This window comes from Dromiciops gliroides, chromosome 5, assembly GCF_019393635.1.
Source record: "Dromiciops gliroides isolate mDroGli1 chromosome 5, mDroGli1.pri, whole genome shotgun sequence".
NCBI lineage: Eukaryota > Metazoa > Chordata > Mammalia > Microbiotheria > Microbiotheriidae > Dromiciops > Dromiciops gliroides.
The window spans coordinates 79,608,582-79,624,797 of NC_057865.1; the positions used below are offsets into that span (position 1 = coordinate 79,608,582).

Genomic DNA, 16,216 nt, shown 5'->3' on the forward strand with positions numbered 1-16,216 from the left:
ATTAGCAATTAAAATGGTGAAAAGTAAACAGTAGAGGACTTTCAGCTGTCAACTTAGGACGCAAATCAGTGTATGTAACAAAGTGAAGTTATTTTTTTAATTAATGATTAAAGGCTAATAATTCCTCCAGTTTTTCTAGCCATCTGCTATTACAAAGCAAATAGCATGAACACCACATGCCAATTCGGTTTGCCAGAAAGAGCATGCTGATTTTCTCCCTATAGTGTTCTTGCTATTGCTAAAACTTCATCCAGCATTTCCACACCTCTTGGCTTCTCCTTTTGCCAATATTGCAGGGCAGTGTTAAGAAGCCTCTCAAGCTGTTTCTCAGCTTGTCTTTAGTAAAAAAAATTTGGGATCTCTCCAGATTCTCCTTTAAAAGAGAAAAATTGTGGTGGACTCTGGATTTTTTTACGTCAAAGAATGAAGCACTCCTACAATTATGGTTTATGAGGTAACTTTTAGAATAAATAAATAATAGCTGTAATTTATATCACCCTTTAATGTTTATAAATCATTTTATATATTATCTCATTTGATATTCAAAGGAGCTTTGTAAGGTAGGTATTATTATTATACCCATTTTGCATATAATGAAACTGAGAAGGAGGGAGTTTAAATGACTTGCCCAAGAACAATCACATAGCTCGTGGGCAGAATTTGAACTTGAGTCTTCCTGACTCAAGGCAGTTAGGTGATTGAGAGGATATAATGCCCAGCCTGGAATCAGGAAGGTCTGAGTTCAAATGTGGTCTCAGACACTTACTAGGTATGTGACCATGGACAAGTCACTTAACCCTTTTTGCCCCAGTTTCGTCATCTTTAAAAAGATCTGGAGAAAGAAATGGCAAACCACTGCAGTATCTCTGTCAAGAAACACCCCCCCCAAAAAAAAGTGGATCACAAAGAGTCAGACATGAGTGAAATGACTATACAGTAACAACTTCCAGATTCCAAGTCCGGAGCTCTATTTCCACTGTTCCAAAATGATAAGTCAGCTTGTGGAAGTATGGTGTGTTCATAGATCTGCTTTATTTAAAAAAACATCCTCACTTTATTTAAAAACATCCTCAACTCGCCCTATATTTAAAGGTAAATAATAATAGGAATAGCATTCAAGTAGCATTTAAATTCTAAGACTATCTTAGTGCATATTTCAATTTAGCCATGCAAACAACTCCCTGACAGAAGTTTACAAGTATCATTCAAGCATTTCATAGAAGAGACAAGAGAGAGTCCATCATTGAAAACTGGCCACTATTTGAGGTACTTATTCCTCTCTTTTAAACATCATCAATTTTAGGTCTTGCAACTGACCACTTTTGCTCCAAGAATAAGAATTTGAATAGTCGAGGTCTATTTTTTCTAAGTCATGTGTTTGGGGGTAGTCATCTCCTCCCAGAGTCAAGGAAGATTTCAAAGATAAGGTTTGGGGAATGCCTTTGGATTCATAGGTGAAAGGATTACAGGATTCTGGTCACATGGCTTCATCTTTTATCTGAACATTTCTTAACACAAAGTGAAGCTCTTCCCTTTTATCTCCTTCAATTCTCTTTTTGCTAAAGAACATTTTTTTTTTCAAAGTACAGCTGGAGGGACTGCCTTTTTGGTGTTGCTTCAGTACATCAATAGTTCTGTGATCTCATACATGTGGGTACCCTCTCCAGTGATACAAACCATAAACCATCCTTAGCTTTCTTATCCTGTGCAACCTTTGTCCATGTTTTTCTCACAGATCCTCCATAGGAGATCCAACAACACACTGGGTGTCATCCCCTTCATCACTTGGCATTTCATAGATACACAATGGAGTCTATTGGTTATCCATTGGTCATCTCTTATGACATGACCAGCCCACCTTCCTCTACATATTTTTTGTGACACGTTTTATTATGCTAGAGGGGATAATGAAGTCTGCAATTATACTGACAAAAGCAGGAAAGTACTCTACCATTATCTTTCAGCTTACCAGTTAGAATAACCATGTATGCATGATTAGACATCAGAATATGAAGCACTGAGTATCTTGTGAGGAGACTCTCAGGGAAAAAACAAAAACAGTTCCCACCTAAGAGGAGCTTATACTCTAATAAAGAAGCAAAAAGAATACACAGAAAATAAACAAAAATTTCCTTGGAAATAAAAGGCCTTACAAACTATGTGCTAAGATGTCTTGGGGTTTGGGATGAAGAGTTCACAGATGTTGTTAATCAGGTAAATCTTAATGGATAATAACATATTTTCAGGATTTTGAAGGAAACAAGCAAGGGCTTTGCTGAGAGTGTCCCAGGCAGTTGAAGTGACTTTTATGAGAAATATTTGTTAGGTAGGGTGGGGAGCTGGGAATCACTAAAGTAAGGTCATCCAAGATAGTTAACTTTTCAGCATATAGCTTCATGACAACTTAACATAAGATATTGAAAATCAGTTCTTAATCGTTGGTATAAGGATCTGTTCATCTAAGAATGTCAAGAAAACTTTTGTAGAAAATAACAGATATGTCACCTACACAAAAATTGGCCATGTGTTAAGGCATAAAAACCTCACAATCAAATGCAGAAATATTAAATGCATTCTTTTCATATCACATCATGATGCAATAAAAATTATGTATGATCAAGGACCATGGAAAGATATTAAAAATTAATTGAAAACTAAATAATTGCATCCTAAAGATGAGTGGGTCAAACATCAAATCATAGAAAACAATCAATAATTTCATAAAGGTACAGTTAGGTGGTGCAGTAGATAGAGCGCCGGCCCTGGAGTCAGGAGGACTAAGTTCAAATCCAGCCTCAGGACACTTGACAACTTACTAGCTGTGTGGCCCTAGGCAAGTCTCAACCCCAATTGCCTCACCCCCTAAAAACACACAATAATTTCATAAAAAGAATGACAATAATGAGGAGACAATATCAAAATTTGTGGGATGCAGCTAAGGCTGTACATAGGGAAAAATTTATATTACTAAATGCTTACATGATTAAAATAGAGAAAAAAAACAGATCAAAGAATTGGGCATGCAACTAAAAAATTCTAGAAAAGAACCAAATTAAAAATCCCTAATTAGATACCAACTTAGAAATTCTGAAAATCAAAGGAGAGATTAATAAAACAAAGTGAGAAAACTAGGAAATAAAACTAGGGGCTGGTTATATGAAAAAAAAACAATAAAATAGATTACTTTTGGTTAATTTGATTTTTTTAAAAAAGAGAAAATGACAACAGAAATTCAGGATTTAAATAGCATTTCCAAGTAAGGAGACATACTCTAGCACAAGTTAAGCACTAGAAGTAAACTTGGTATGTTCCTGGGGAGATGATTTTTTGGTTGGCACTGTTGCTTTTGTTGAGTTGTTTCACTCATGTCTGACTCTTCATGACCTCATTTGGGATCTTCTTGGTAGAGATACTGGAATGGTTTGCCATTGCCTGTCTAGCTCATTTCACAGTTGAGGAAACTGAGGTAAAGAAGTGAGATGACTTACCCAGGTTCACATAGCTAGTAAGTGTGTGTGAGGCCAGATTTAAACCTAAGAAGATGAGTCTTCCAGACTCCAGGACCTGGCATACTCTATCCACTATGCCACATAGTTGCGTGGTTGACATAGAACACACTTATATTTTCATTCTCAAAAATGAAATGTCAATCAGTCTCCTCTACTTGGGAATAGAAGATATCTGTTAAGCATAAACTGAAATCCCATCCCTGATTTTGTTGAAACAAATAATGCCATTTCTGCTGTATTAAAGGCTGAACTGCCCAGCTTTCATGCACAATGTCAGTATTATCCATGAGTCAGCTTATCAGAATTACTGAATTTTTTATAGCTACAAATAAATTACCTGATGTTTATGTTTTAATGACAGAAACAAAGTTATGTGATTTATTTATTTTTATTTTTGCCTTTCCCTCCCCTCAGGTCAATGTGTGTATAGATTTTATAGATTGATATTCTTTTGATATTTGCTGTGCCAAGAACCACCAAAGTGTAGGTGCATTTGATCAGTGTTCAAAACACTTTCTCTATTCCTAACAGAGAATGACAGTACTGTCAAAAGAATGGATTTTTAGGCCCTGGGGTAGTAAAGACTGTGTACTCCCCAAGGAACAACTTAAAAAACAAACTGTGCTATATCCAAGATATTTCTGACTAACATAGTTGCTTCATATGGTCCCCAGAGACATGATCTTCTCACTCTTTTTCCCCCTTTGTTGGGATGCTATTGTTGTTTTTTGGGGGGGGGAATAGGGGGGATTTTTAATAGGAACATACCTATTTAAGACTCCTTTCAGCTACTTTTCTGATTAGGCACTTAGCAATTTCTTCCAGTGGTTTCTTTCCTAATGATCTGGGCAGGATCTTTTGAGAAGGAGTAACTCTTGAAGGGGTGAAACCACCAGAGTTAAATATTTTCCCAATTGATTGCCAGCTCTCAGAAGCTACTGGAATGACAAAGTGTGAATAGTGTCCAAATGGTTTGCACCATGTACTCAGGAAAACATTGTAATTAAAAGTATTGAAAGCTGAGCAATTTATGATTTACAGATGTTCAATTTATGACAGAAATCACAGCATATATTGTACCAGCAAAATGACATTTATTGGTAATTAATGATTAAAACAGTAATTCCTCCAATGTTGACAGCCACCTGCTATTGCCTGACATTTAGATATCACTCTCATCCCAGTGCCACAGAGATATTGTACTTCTCCATCCACAGGGTAGATGTTGCTTACAACATCTGAATTCAAATTAGGGGTTGACACTCCTCTCTCCAGTGAACTGTGTTATTCAATTCAAATCAACAAGCAATTATTAAATATGCTTACTGTGCACAAGATACTCTCCTGGGCTTCTATAACAATTAAAATAGAAAACTTAGGCCCTGCCCTCAGAGAGTCTATCTTTTAAGGGGATACAAAGTTGAAAGTAAATTAGTAGATGATTTGAGGAAGGAGAGAACCCAGACTAGTAAAATAGGAGGGGAGGGTAGAACAGGGAGGAAGACGATGGTTTCCTTAGGAAATGGTACATAAGTTGAGGCTAGAAATTATCTAAGAATTCTGAGAAATAGTGACAAGGGAGTGAATTCTGAGTTGGGAAGGCAGCCTGTCCAAAGGTATAAAAATATGAAATAGAATAATGTGTTTGGGGGAAAGATAAAGGACCAATTTGGAGGAAACAGAGTACATGAAGAAGGTTTGAAATAAGTCTGTATGGCCAAAGTAAAGTCAGGTTATGAAGAAACTCAAATCCCAGTTTGAGGAGTTTGTACTTCATTTTTGAGGCAAGAGGAAACTTCTGAGGATTTCTGAGCAAGGCAGTGACATAGTCATACTTGTGCTTTAGGAAGATTATTTTGGCAAATTGTAAAGAATGGATTGAAGGGGCAGCTAGGTGGCACAGTGGATAAAGCACTGGCCCTGGATTCCGGAGTACCTAAGTTCAAATCCGGCCTCAGACACTTGACAGTTACTAGCTGTGTGACCCTGGGCAAGTCACTTAACCCTCATTGGCCCACAAAAAAAGAATGGATTGAAGAAGGATCACATAATCATAGCTCATAGGATCACAATTAAATTGTAGAAGTCATCAAGTGTAAACCTCTTTTTTGCAAATGGCAAAACTGAGGTCGGAAAGATTGTCACTTGTCCAAAATCATATAGCTAGTAAGTATATGAAGTGAGATTTGCATCTATATCTTCCTGACTCCAAGTCCAACATTTTTTCCACTATTCCATACTGTCTTCAGCCTAAGATATTCAAAGCAGGGATACCAAATAGGAGATTATTGTGATAGTGTAGAAGAAAGGGGAAAGGGAGGGAGACAAGCATTCATTAAATGCCTACTATGTTCCAGTCATTGTTCTAAGCACCACCAAGATATTCTCTACTTCATTTCTACAACAAACGTGTAAGGAAAATAATAATATTATTATTATCATTACTTTGTAGTTGAGGAAATTGAGATAAATAGAGGTTACATCAGTTGCTCAAGATCACACAGCTAGTAAGATTCTGAGGCTGAATTGGGATTCAGATCTTCCTGACTTCAAATCTAGCTCTTTGTCTATTCGCTCTGACACCTAGCTGTCTAGTGGAAGAATCCTTGAATCAGGGTATTAATAATGGAAAAGGAGAGAATGGGCTAAATATAAGATAATGAACAATATATGATAAATGGTGAACGTGTGTGGTGGAGAAGAAGAAAGAGTCAAAGGTGAACTTGACGTTGCAAACTTGGGTGACTGGGAGGATGGTAATATCCTCAGTAACCATAAAGACAGTTGAAGGAGGAATAGGTTTAAGAGGAATATAATGGGGGACAGCTAGGTGGTGCAGTGGATAGAGCATGGGCCCTGGATTCAGGAGGACCTGACTTCAAATCCAGCCTCAGACATTTAACACTTACTAGTTGTGTGGCCCTGGGCAAGTCACTTAACCCTCATTGCCCCACAAAAAATAATAATATAATGTGATATATCTTGGACATGTTGAGGTTGAGGACCCTTTAAAGCATCTGCATAGAGATGTTGAACAGTCCAAAGGTGTTAGGGGAATGGCACAGAATAATACCAGACTCCCCTTCTCACTGCTCATTTGGTGATATCAAAGTATGTGGGTGCAGAATATGGTATAAAATATTGTGGGGGGTTTTCAATCTGTTAATTGATTTTAATGATTTTCTTCTTTTCCTATTAAAAAAATCTTGGTTATAAAGGATGAGTCTGTGGGTCAAGAGAAAGTTAAGGATGGGGGCAGGGAATCTAGATAAAATACAAGCAAAGGTATCAATAAAATATTTCTTTTTCCAAAGAAGAGTACTAAGCTATATAAGATGAATCTAATCTAAGCATCAGGAAACTTCTGCTTTATGGAAAGTCCAAACTGAAAACAGAGGCTGGACTGACCTGTCCAGTGCTTAAATAGAATCATATAATCCTATTCCAAACTATATACAGACAAGTGATTAGTGCTGCTAGACCATAAACTAACAACATGCCCAAGGGTTTTGGCTTTGAGGGGATGAAACGCAGAATGGTTCAAAGGGAAACCTTGGATTCAGTGGGGTATACCTTTCTTCCTTATTGGGTTTGTGAACTAACAGGAATCACCTAAAACATATCTGTTCTTGTTTACTCATCAAGAAAATGGAAATCGTAATGCTTTTGTTTCCTTTTGCACTGTTTGTATGAGAAGTTCTTTATAAGATGTTAAATGTCGTATTACTCTGAGCAAATTTAGAAAACCACCACACATGGTTTTAGAGTTTTTTGTTGCTGTTGTTGTTGTTGTTGTTTTTAGAAATTTTCTTGTTGCTCACTGCTGCATCTAATAGTGGTTTGGAGCAATTAGAGAAAAAGGTTATTTGCTGCCTGTTTTCTAAATGACCTAAAGAATGAGACTTGAGCTCCCAGGTAATCTAAACGTGCCAAGTCCCAGCCCCAGAAATAGACTCTCAAAGACTGTGAGAATGTGTATGTTTGTGTTTTAAAGACCAGCTAGCAGACCTTTCTGTAAAGCCTGCCTATACACAAAGAGAAACACACATGTATATGTAACTCTATATATTATGTACATGTATGTTTTGTGTGGGCATATATAGCCACATAGAAAGATAAATGGTATATAGAGATGTGATATATACAAAGAAACATGATGGGATAAATTGTATATAAATATGCAGGTCTCTTTCTTTAATCTATATACATCCATATATTACAGGTATATTATAGATAGTTTGATTAATGGCAGATCATTACCTGCCAAATATAATGTGGACATAATTTTGTAAAAAGCCCTTCCTTATCAAAAACTTAGCTTGCTGGCTGGCCAAAATGTCTGAAACTCCACCATTTGAGATAATTTTCTTAGTTGAAGGAATTATATTTTCAGAAGTCTCTGTTTAAATTTAATGTGCCCTCATTAGCCTGTTTCTAGTCATTAACACCTCAGCATGAATTAGTTTATCAAAATAACAAGCCTGCCACCTAGCACAACTATGAAGGAACGGGGCATTGGAAGGAAATGTTGGGATTGGGAAGAGGGATGCTGCCTCTGGAAGTTGGGCTCCAAGGGGGTTTTCTCCACTGAGGAAACCCTGCAGGGATCAGCAGGAGGGTATTCAATGTAAGGCAGTGTGAAATGCTGTAAAAAAAAGAAGAGAATATTGACTGGAGGGGTAAGAGGCTATGAAACGAATCATAATAATAATTTTATATTTATATAATACTTTAGGCTTTCAAAATCCTTCTTTCTTCTTTGATCTTCACAATAAGGAATCCATTCTCTTTTCTATTTATTCTATTGAGAATCTTACACCCTTTTTTTCATGATTTATGATTAGTCTTAAGAATAAACTCTGCCTTCGGGGGCAGCTAGGCCCTGGATTCAGGAGGACCTGAGTTCAAATACATCATCAGACACTTGACACTTACTAGCTGTTTGACCTTGGGCAAGTCACTTAACCACAATTGCCCCCCACACACACACACAGAATAAACTCTGCCTCAGCTCAGACCATTGCTAACAAGCCTCCTTGGGCTTCATAAAGAATTTTTAGCTTTCTAAAACCTCAGATGGTACAGCAGTGAGTGGAAGTACAGTAAATCCTTAGATTTTGTAAAGGTTCTGATTAAGGCAAAAGGTCTTTAAACAAATTGACCATTAATTTAGAATAATTTGGAAGTCAAACAAAACCTGAAATAATTAATTTGCTAGTTGCTCTTCCCACCAGCCAACTTTGTTTACCTTATACTCTACCCCAAAACTCCAAACCTACCAACACAAATACAATAAATGCTCTTTATTATGAAGTTGACACTGTCTACAGCAGCCCCAGCCCATTTGTCTGAGAAGATATTTGGCATAGCTAAGATTTAAAAACACCCTTGGTTTATAGTTAAATATTGAATAGGGAAGAAATCTTTCACAACCTTGCCCTAACTTTTCTCTAACTCTTTTTTTCACATCATTGCCTTCCATATAGCCCTCTCTGTTTCAGCCAAATTTGACTCCTTACCCATCCCTCAGATCCTATCCTGTCCTTTTTTATCTCTATGTCTTTGTTTAAGCCATTCTCCAAGCCTTCATCTCTTTTCTACGGGAATTCTTTCCTCCCTTACTTCCTTCTTCCCTTCTCTCCTTCCTCCTTTCCTGCCTTCCTTTCTCCCTTCCCTTCTATCCTTCTTCCCTCCTCCTTCTTCACTTCCCACTTCCCAACTTAAATATCTCTTCCTTCATAAAACCTTTATTAATGCTCCAAGCTGAAAGGGAGCTTTCCTCCTCAAATTTATGAATTCCTGCTTTGCCATTTAGAAACTTTTTTATATCATGCCTACTCGTTCATATGTCATTCCCTGTTGTGCATCCTAAATATAGGGCCTTTGTCACATATTTGTATCAGTAGCATATAGTAGGTGGATAATCTTCATTTGGTTAATTGAATTGGAAATGGAAGAATCTCTCTACTCTTTTCTCAGTTTTCAAAATTCCAAAGTATTAGAAAGGGTTGCCTGCACTGGGAAAAACCAGCCCAATTGCATTGAAACTCTCAAAAGAATGAGTTTTCTTAGAAAAGATCTGTTACTCCCCATTGTCAGGCCAAAGATCTGGCAAGGACAGTATTTCCCACAGTCTTTTGAGGCATACGCTTCCAGGAAAAAATAACCAGAACAAAGAAGCAAAAAGGTACTTGAAAATTTAAGGGAAGGAAACAAAAAGATAAAAGCAATCAAATGGATTTGTGTGTGCTTGCAGTGTCCAGACAAAATTGGATCTTTGGCCAACTGAATCTGCAATCAGCTGGTAGGCCAATTTTAAGGACATCAGTGACTAAAGGTGTGATGATTGGGGGTTAGTTCTCAAGTACTTCAAATGCCAGGGGGAAAGCATTGAAGAGTTGGTTAGGAATAAAATCTTTGACATGCCTTAAAGGTTCTCCCCCCTCCAACATATCTTTGAAGTTTTCCTATAAAAAAGTGTTACTGAAATGCTTTCCATTGCAAACATGCTGCTCTCATCTGACTTCTTCTCCCCTTCCTCCATTTAAAAACATCATTTAAGAGAGCCAAACTAAGAAGGAGGAATAAAATTAGAAAGTAAATGCAGATACTTTGGTATTAGCTCTATTACATGGCAGAGTATTTCCCCAACAAAGATCCTTGTAAGTAAATTTTAATCAAAAGTTCTCCCTCTTAATTAACCAACATCCATGTTTCTCATAGAGGAAACTTTAAATATCATCAGTGACATTCATGTAGAACCTTTCCTTTGCCTTTGCCTTTTCTTTCTTTTTTTTTTCAGCCTTCTTACTCATGCTGGTTATAGAATATTATTGAAAAGAAAGAAGAAACAAGATTTGCCTATTCTTTTGCTATGGTCTAGATCAATTTTTCCCCTAGCATATTATTTTATATTTACCATTGTTAAAAAAATATAAAAGATGTTAAGCAGGTAGAGCAAATTGAAAAGATAGAAGACTAAGTCTTGCTGATATTCTTTTCATTTAAATTAACTAGAGAAAGTTCCTAAATTTAAAACCAATTGCATAATACCAGAAGATCATCTAACAGAGTGGATGGAGAGCTAGCCTTGGAATCAGGACTCAATAATACCTGGTTTCATGTCCCACATCTGAAAGATATTTTCTTAGTGAACCTAGAAAAATTTCTTAACCTCTTAGTGACACAGGAAATCCTCTAAGGCTATAAGATTTAGAGCAAGTTCTAACTTGCTTTGATATAGAGTGTTTCCTCATCAGGAGTTCTATATGCCTTTGAAATCAAAGGTTTAAGCTCATAATCATTACTTTGATATTTCAATAATTGTGTTTTCAATAATTTGATGATATCTTGTGTTTATTTCTACCCTCCTAACTACTTAACTTGGCTTAACCTGCATCATTTGTAAAACTCCCTGGCTTCTAACAACTTACCTTACTTAGATCTAACACTCACCTTGCAAGTACTACTTGGCTCTTCTTTGTCTTGGTGCTATGGGTTCTGGGGACAGTGAGGTGAAACAGTGGATAGAGAACTGGTCCTGAAGTTTGGAGGACTTGAGTTCAAATGTCACCTCAGATGCTTACTCACTGTTTGACCTTGGGCAAGTCACTTAATCCCAATTGCCTTAAAAATCTAGGGCCATAGGGGCAGCTAGGTGGCACAGTGGATAGTGCACAGGCCCTGGAGTCAGGAGGACCTGAGTTCAAATCCAGCCTCAGACACTTAACAGTTACTAGCTGTGTGACCCTGGGCAAGTCACCTAACCCCAATTGCCTCACCAAAAAAACCCCAACAAAACCCAAAATCCAGGGCCATCTCCAGTTATCCTGATGTTTATGTTGCCACTGGACCCAGATGGCTCTGGAGGAGAGAGTGAAGTTGGTGATCTGGCACAACACTCCCTCGCTTAAATCCAATTCACTGCAAGTTATGGCATCACCTCCTAATGCCATGGTCCTCTTCAAGAACAGGCAAAACAACAACAAGAACAAGAACATCTAGGTTCTGACTCATAGTCCTACTCCCATAATCCACTGCAGCCTACTGACCAGTGCTATGGCATAACTCCAAGGAAACTTAAGGAAGAATGGCTCTACCATGTCCTTAAGAATCCTTATACCATTCTTTCCTTAGCACAGCATTATGATGATTAATTTTAAGGGCTTATCCAGCTTTGTGGAGAGCAATTTGTCAAGTTCATTTCAGTTTGAACTGTTATCAGCAGATAGGTAATGGGTTCGGGGACCTTTCACCTCTCAATCATAGTCTCCAACCTGAACCTAGGGCTGTGGTGTTTTAAAAACCATTACATCTTGGTAGCTCTAAGGTGGCATTTCTGAAACAGGTTTGCAGCCTCCAGCTTAATGGACAGATAGACATGTTTTGAATGGATTAGTCTCTTTCTTTAGAGGCAAAGCACATACTCCATGGCAGCGAAATAGTTGCTGCCTATGCAAAAAATAGTTTCTTGGAAAAGAGCTTCAGTGATTTGGATGGTCACTTTTTTACAAGCACTTATCTGTCCATTCCCCTGGCCCTATCTCTTCATCCTAACACCACTATATTTTATATTTAAAAAACCTAATTTAGCCTCTACATTTGGCTCTAATGTGCTTGATTGCCTTTGCGTGAATATAAAGGGATGGGGCAGAAAGGGAAAGAGACAGAGAAACAAAGAGTTGCATTTGTCACATAGTAACTGTGTGACTCTGGGAAAGTCACTTAACCTATTAATAAATACCCTAGCTGATTATCTGAGTTTTTAAGTTTCAAAGAAGGAACTGAACTGCACTGGTAAGGAAGGTTCCACATCTGCAAGTTCCGAAACTAGTGAATTCCTGTGTCCACTCCCTATTCTCATCTAGATGTGATTTTATTATTTTAGTACATAAACCAAAATTTATGCAACTAGAGCACAGGCTGTGGATGATTCATATTTCCAATTGGGTGGGAGCACTCTTTTGGTCTTGTGGTAACGAGCCAGCCTGTGAATTCGGCTCTTGTTGAGAATCACACAGAAATTAAGATCCTTATCCTTTCTGTTTCTCTCAAGATGCTTGGGAACAGCAACAGCTTTCTTGATCAAGTGATAAAGATCTTCAGGAAGATCAGGGGCAAGTCCCTTGGACTTGAGAATTCTCAAAATTTTGTTGCCAGTTACAAAGCGCACTTGTGCCACACCACGAGAATCCCTCAGGATCACACCAATCTGGGAGGGGGTCAGGCCCTTCTTGGCCAGCTTGTAGATCTGTTCCTCCTCCTCGTCCGAGGTGAGCTTCAGTCACGTGGGCACGTTGCGGAGGTACTGCAAAGCCGACTGGGACAGGCCCTTCCCGGGAGCATGCATGCGACCCATGATGGCGACGATGAGGAGGCGAAAGAGAGAGGACGGAAGGAAGCAAGGCAGGAAGTCACTCAATTTGATGGAAGTGACGCTTTTCCCCACTCCCTATTCTCAATTGTTTTATGTAGCAGGGGGAGAAGATGAAGGGCTGTGTTTTCTCTACTTTTTGCCTTTTTCCTTTGTAGGTACTTTATTACCCGTTAGCACTTCTGAGTGGAACAAGGGAAAGAATAAGGAGTGAAATCCCAGTTGCTCCTTTGTTACTGTGCTTGCTGGCATTTCTGTTTGTAAAGGGACTGCAGAGAAACCATTAGCTAAAATTAAGTTTGATATTTGTGAGGGGGTGGGGGGTGGGGCGAATTAACCCAGCTATTCTACTTTTTTCTCAATTAACAAGGATAATTGAGCTGCATTGACATTTGGGGGGGGGGGTGAGGCAGTTGGGCTTAAGTGACTTGCCTAGGGTCACACAGCTAGTAATTGTTAAGTGTCTGAGGCCGGATTTGAACTCAGATCCTCCTGAATCCAGGGCTGGTGCTCTATCCACTGTACCACCTAGCTGCCCCTGCATTGGCATTATTTAATAAAAAGCAGTTCTCAAGTGGTTTAAAGCAAGACCAGAAGAATGTATGTATAGATACTGGCAGCCTTAGTTACAAAAATACTATATATATATATATATATATATATATATATATATATATATATATATATATATATATATATATATATATGTTAATAATATATAGTTAATAACTATATAGTTAAGAATAACTTTCATGTTTTATTTTTCTCTTGATATGGAGTTTTGCACTGTTTCATATTTAAATAAGACATGGTTCCCATCAATATTATTCCCCCTTCTATTTTGCATTGGCAGAGTTATGGGGTACAGTAAGTCCTGTCATCATTATAGGAGCTTAACTATCTTAATTGTTCAGGTTGAAGGACAGGGAGGAAGTCCAAGGTGAGGCAGTGAACAAAAGATATTATGAGCCCTGCATTTGCTTCATTGAGGCTATCCTTGACATTTTTTTGAATGCCAGCTCTGTGAGGGCAGGAACTGTTTTATTTTTGGTTTTGTATATATATAGCTATAAGCCCCTTGCAATAGGAAATTGATAAATGCTTGTTGAATCAAATTGTTTAGAAGGAGTCCCTGAGCTATCTTTTTATGTGATTTGGAGTTTTTCACCTTAACTTGTGCTTTTACACACACACACACACACACACACACACACACACACACACACACACACACCTCTCCAAATACTTAATTTTAATTACTTTAATTTTACACACATGTTATTCAGTGCTTTTAGTTAGAAAAGCAGTAAAAAGTTAAATTAAAATCCTGTTTTAGATGACAGGATTAAATGATGGGAATTCCCTTTCAGATTGTCTCTTATCAGTACCTTCAAATGTCTTTTTTTCTATCTCTATCCACAATCTCTTCGGAATGAACATAAAAATAGGCTTATTTTCTATAGTCACATATCCTCCATTCAGAATAAAGCATGGACAGTTGATTCTCCTAACTTGAATACGAGTCAGTAGTACATGGCAGATTATAAAGATGCAGCAGCAGTAACATCACAAACACAAACAAACACAAACACAAACATGGCATCCAGTAAGAGGAAAGGGTTGGTCTAATTTTTCTGTCCCATTGAAACCACATCTACAAGATCATTTTCTATTCAGAGCATCCATTTACAGGAAGGAGATTGGCAGAATAGTAAATAGTAAAGTAAAGCATCGGGATGATGAGAAAGCTGAAGACAAGGCCATTCTGGGCTTTATTGGAGGAAATGTGGCTTTATCCTGGAGAAGGAAAGACAAGGAAATGGAATGTCTATCTTCAAGTATCTCGTGACTCTGAAGAAAGTAGCCATGTTGTGACCATACATAGGAAGCACCATTTCCTAGGAGAAATCATACAATTACCTCCGGTCCCCACACAAAGCTCAGGTATGTCCAAGTCCTTCCTTTATCTACTGAAGTGTATTGGAATGTGAATACGTCTTAATGGCAGGCCTAGTTGGGGAAAACCATGATTTTGCCACAATAATACTACAAGTTCTGGCTTCCTAAACGGCTATGTTTATATCTCAGAACCATACTTATCATCATCAGTATTGTTCTGCTATGCCCTTTCCTGAGAAGACCACCAATAAAAACTGACTCTTTTTCAACTACACAAAAGTAATCTTGTTCAGGTAAGGAAACAATATACCTATTCTGAGGTATCTCTCAGGTATAGTAAATTAGGGTTTTTGTCACAGGCCCCTTGCTTTGGGGTAAAAGAAAGGAGGATCTGCATTGCTTGCAGTTGAGAGATCCTTGCTAATAGTCCTTAAAATTTCTTCAAGACTCATGGTGGAAAATGCTCTCCATATTCAGAAAAAGAACTATGGAGTTGGAATGCAGATCAAAGCATGCTATTTTCACTTTTGTTGTTTTTTTGTTATTGTTCTTGTTTATTCTTTCTTACATTTTTTTCTTTTTGTTCTGAGTCTTCTCTTACAACATGACTAATATGGAAATATGTTTAACATGATTGTAATGTATTTGGCCTCAAGACGGGGGAAGGAAGGAGAAAAATTTGGAACTCAAAAAATATCTTTACATGTAATTGCAGAAAAATAAAAAATAAAATATTTTAAATGCCTTCAAAGGCATTTTTATAGACAGACTGCAAACCTTTCCACCTTCATCAGTAAAGAAAAATTTCTCCCCTTTATATATACACATTTCTAAATGATGCAAATTACTGCTTTTTGGATTTTTCCCATCTTCCCACTTTGCTACCCTTGATGTTAATTTAACCTGATTTCACCCACATAAACAAGTTCCTATGCAAAGAAAGGTGGGTAGAGTGGGACACTCTCATACACCTGTCTTTGTAGCCCCATAGGAATAGCTCTGCTCTCCATGGAGGGGGAAAAAAATCCCGTCGTATTGACCTACTCTGTGAATGAATAGAATCCCTTAACCTCTAGGGTTATCAATCTTACTTTTTATTCCCCCAGCACCCAAAGCATGGTTTTTAATAACACCAGTATCTGGGCTTTCTCCAATCCACAGCAGAGCTCCATTTTGCAGAGAGACAGGTTTTTGAAATAGTGGCAGACCGTATTTTGGTATGGTGAGCTTAGGAGATTTTTGTCAGGAGCTATCTTCCATCATAATGGAAGCCATAAATTTAATACCTCTCTGCAGCTTGAGCCAATAAGTTAACCTGGCACCTCCTCCCTACAAAGGGGTGATAATGAATACAAGTTCCTGGTTACTCTAAAGAATATAGGCACAAATATTTCCATCTTCCTTTGATTAATTTTCAGTTCACCACATCATTTTT

At 37.8% G+C, this 16,216-nt stretch overlaps 1 protein-coding gene and 1 pseudogene across 1 annotated transcript in view; one reads left to right on the plus strand and one right to left on the minus strand.

Moving 5' to 3' along the window:
• Nucleotides 1-16,216, plus strand: part of ADARB2 (adenosine deaminase RNA specific B2 (inactive)) — a 682,058-nt gene that overhangs the window by 243,928 nt on the left and 421,914 nt on the right.
• LOC122729593 lies at nt 12,412-12,867 on the minus strand (annotated as a pseudogene).